Source organism: Propithecus coquereli, unplaced genomic scaffold, assembly GCF_000956105.1.
Source record: "Propithecus coquereli isolate 6110/MARCELLA unplaced genomic scaffold, Pcoq_1.0 Scaffold104, whole genome shotgun sequence".
NCBI classification, from domain to species: Eukaryota; Metazoa; Chordata; class Mammalia; order Primates; family Indriidae; genus Propithecus; species Propithecus coquereli.
The window spans coordinates 3,342,631-3,346,927 of record NW_012134303.1 but is presented as its reverse complement, the minus strand read 5'-3'; the positions used below and the strand labels follow the sequence as shown (position 1 = coordinate 3,346,927).

The 4,297-nt window shown below is 38.7% G+C and overlaps 1 pseudogene; it reads right to left on the bottom strand.

Annotated features, from left to right (window-relative positions):
- Positions 1-281: 281 nt before the first annotated feature.
- The window catches only part of LOC105810536, an 11,639-nt pseudogene continuing 7,623 nt past the window's right edge, over positions 282-4,297 (bottom strand).

Below are 4,297 nucleotides of genomic sequence, written 5' to 3'. Positions count from 1 at the left end.
ATGGGTCAAACTTCTTGTGGCAGAAACAGAAATTTTTAGAAACTGCAGATATTGTGTACATAAAAAAATTACTAGAGGTTGCCTAGTTCCAAAGACTTCTCTGTTTTATGTCTTTAATCTGAGATGGATTTCTGTAACTATTGATTGCTATTGGACTCCAAAGAAGAAACGCAAGATGGGGTATAAAATGAATACTTTCAAAAGTAATGACACTATTTCTGTGTTAGTCACAAAGGGCCCTGAATTTTCTTTCCCTTTCATGATTTGACAAGTCTTTGTGTTTAATCTGGTGACAGCAAATCATATTAAAGCAAAATCTGTCTCTGATATGAGGTCACATATCTATATTCAATTCTATAAGATTCTCCAGAAATGAAATCAGTTTAAGTTGTTCATTGACATTTACATCTATAAACCATCTTCCTACAGGGATTCTGTTAGAAGTCTGATATGCAAAGTTTTGTGATGAGTTGTAAGTTATTATATTTTTATATAGTTTCTTTGTACACAAAAAAAGTTCGCAGAAAGGCTTGTGCCTAACCAGTTGCCTTTCAAGTCTAATATGTTCAGTAACTTGTCTGCATACACCTTCTTAGAAGCAGTAAAAAGGCTTATATATCTGAGAAATTCATTTCAAGAATTCTCTGAAGCATGGTATTAATCTCACATAAACCTGATAAATGGTATCTTGGAAAGGACTGGAAAAGTAAGTGAAGTAGTTTCTTGCTCATTTAGATGGACTGCAGTGCAGTAGTGTTTCATCCAGGTCTAAAAACGGGCAGAATTCTGGTATGCTTCTTGTTTTCAATAAAAGAGCAGATTTCCTATTTAGTTGTTTTTCTGTCGGTGATGGAATATGCTTGATGAAATAATAGGGGTCAAATACTTTCCACTTTTATTCACAGGTGGCCTCTGCATGAGCTAATGAATAATCACTATCTGGAATTACTGGTGCTTAAAGGTGGAATATTGCAATTAACTGTTTCTTCTGCTTCTTCTAAGCCATTATTTATTGATAGCTTCACTTGAACTTCTTTTCTTGAGGAAGGTGCTCCATTGGTTGATGCTGTGATACCTGTAGTGATCTCACCCACCTGTTCTAGAGGAAGTTGTTTTACCGTCTCTTCAGCTTCCACAGCCTGTCTCAGAGCATCTGTATCATTTTTATTAATATTCCCTAGTGGAAAAAAGTTAAAGACAGGAGAAAATCCACTTCCCAGCAATGTAGTCCTTGGGAGACTGCCAGAGAAAGGAATATCTTCTAATTTTACATTTTGTTTTATGTACTGATTTATCATTTCATAACTACCAATTTTCAAGACATTTGTTAGGCTTTCTCCTGCTCTTGGTGTTGATGTGATTAAATTATTATCCATATCATGTCCAATTCTACTCTATTTTGAAGGATTTTCTCTCTCTTGGGTGTGATTCCTTTAATGAATTTTTAAATTGAAGTCAACAAGCCAGTTTCATTCTTTGGTGGTTTTTCTCCTCCTGAAGGTAGGCTATCATCAACTTCTAAATATCTTCTATTTGTTCTGGCAGTACATTATGTTTGGATTTGACTTAATTGCTGGGAACCTTTCCATGTTCTTAGCCTGATCTTTTATGGGTGCCTCATGTAAAACTAACTGTGGCAAAAGAGAAGTGTCCTCAGGCTCCAGCAATGGTCCTAACTGCTCAATGTGTGGTATCTTTTCTGTTTAGTCTGCAGCAGTGACAGAAATAGCTCCTTCAGCCAGTCACAATTTCTCACCTACTACCCTGCTGCACTGTGTGTACAGGGACTCTAACGGAAAGCCAGCTAATTTCTTTTGACCACTTTTATCCCAGTGTATCCAGTGTATGGGTCTGTATTGCAAGGCCTAAAACTTCATATGCTGTCTTGACATCTTTTTGCCTCATATGGCCTCAAAAGCCTATAGCCAGGATTTCCTTTACTCTTTCCCCATATGTCTCCTATCCAGCAGGAAAGTCTCTCCACCAAGCTGGCTCCTCTATCAGCCAGGTGATTATAAACTAAAATTAAAATCCTAAGCCCCCACGCCAACTGAATGGACCCCTTTTTGGCCAAGAGGACCCCAGAAAAACCTTAAACTGAGTTCCTGGCCATGAATAGAAGGAAGGTCAGACACGCCTCCTCATAACCCCTGCCTTTTGGAGTTTAGACACAATTGACCAGCATTAATGTGAAAACAGAGATCATAAGACTGACAAAACAGTTTGTGACAATAGATACTAAATTATTAACAGGAGCTAAGGCCATGCTTTAAAATCACACCTGCGGGTCATCAATTTGCTTAACAGATCACTTGAGTCTGTGGCTTGTCTCTGATTAAAAGACTTCCTTAAAACTTTCCAAACCTTTAGATAAAGCTTTATTTCTTTACTCAATTACAAATCAAAGAGTCTTTGAACCCACCTGTAACCTGTAACACTGCCCCTCTTCAAGATTCAAAGATGTCCCGCCTTTTCAGGCCAAACCAATGTATTAATATACCTTCCATGTATGATTATGATTTTACTTGCAATTACTGTCTCCCTACAATGTATAAATCCAAACTGCATCCTAACCACCTTGGGACCACTTACTCATGGCTTCTTGGGTATGGATCCCTGGACCAACAGTTACACATATTTGGCTCATAATAAAGCTTTTTAAATTATTTTATAGAATTTAGGTGTTTTCCATTAGCACTAGCTATACTCCACCCAGTCCTTAGCCTAAATGGCTTCATTTCCTTACAGGTTGAAAAATTATTCAAACAAACAAATCATATTTTCCTGTAAAAACTTGGGATTACCTCAGTCTCTTTTACTATGAAGCCTGCCTCCATAGTCCGTGCTTGTTCACTCCGTTCCTGAGTGCAACCCTCATGTGGCCCTGCATGGCACACTATGTCCTCCTTCAGGATTGTATATTTCATTAATAAACTTCAGTTTGATTTCATCTGTCCAGTGTTGCATTTTTGACCATCTCTTACTACTTAGGGGGCAGGATCCTTCTCTTACCAACAGAGCGAACAGTAGATCAAAACCAGGGTTAGGCTTTCCTATTTCTGTTCATGTCTCATATTTTTTTTTTGTGGGAAACAACACATTTTAGACAATATATTGCAGCAACTCTGTGAAAGGGGTGGCCTCATAAAATTAACAGGAAAATATCTAATCCCGCAATTTCCTAGTAACAGTTAAAGATCAATCCTATGAGTTCTCTCACTAACAAGCACCCTGTGGGAGTTCTGTTTTGCACAACTTCTGAAAAGAGCTGGACAGATGGAAAAGAGATGTAAATCTTTCTCCTTTAAAATTGCTTTTGAGGATCTGTTTTTACCGAGTTCCTGAGTGAACAGCAGGGTGCAAGTTTCAGGCCTCTGCCATATCTTGTGTGCAGAGTCACATCTCCTGCAATAATCCCTTCTCCAAGGAAAAGCAGGAGAGCCAACTCTTGGACTTTGACATCCTGTCGCTGCTTCCGTTATCATCTTGCCACCAAGAAAAAAGAAAGTAGGGGATGCAGCAGTTTCTGTCAGCAAACACTATTTTTTTCTCTTTGTCGCCATAAAAACCGACCAGCCTCTTGGCCTCTGGTGGGCACCTCCCTTCTCTTTTGAGTGCCTTGCCATGCAAATCCTCTCTCTGTTTTTTGCCTTTTTCCGGCCCTATCCCCACCTAAGAAAAAGTAAAAGAACACTAGCATTTCTAGCATTTGCTAGAAATGCTTCTTCTTTCTATCCTAAGCTTTGGAGAAATCTTTCTCAAAACCCGAGTGCACTAGCTCTCCACACTAACAGTCTGGGTATTGGTTCTGCCCGCTCCCTTGGGGCTTGTTACTGTTATGCTTTTTTATTTGTTTGGTGACTGGTTGGATTATTTTCGTGAAGTCTATTCTCCTTCCTCCAAAATGTGAAACCTCTGATGTTCCTCCTCAGAGAGTACAGGTTTGGGTATGCCCATAGTCACCCTAGGATGACAATGGTTTTGGCAGGATTTCCTTTGATTGTCTTTTTCCCTGATCAGCTGTTAATCTTCATTAATTGCTGGGTAGGGCATAAATTGCCCAACAGACTGATCCAGTTAAATTCAGCTTCCTTTAAAAGGATAGCTTTTTAGGCTGCGTTTGAGTTTTATTCTGACCCTAAGAGGGTTCTTCTTAGTTGATTCTTTTCCTGGTCCTTTTTGTAAACTAGCTTTTCTATAGTTTAGTTTTTACTTTAATCATTTTATCGATTTTCTCCTAATTGCTTTTAACCACAAACTCCACTATATTTGAGAGAGCCGTAGGATTCAACTTCCT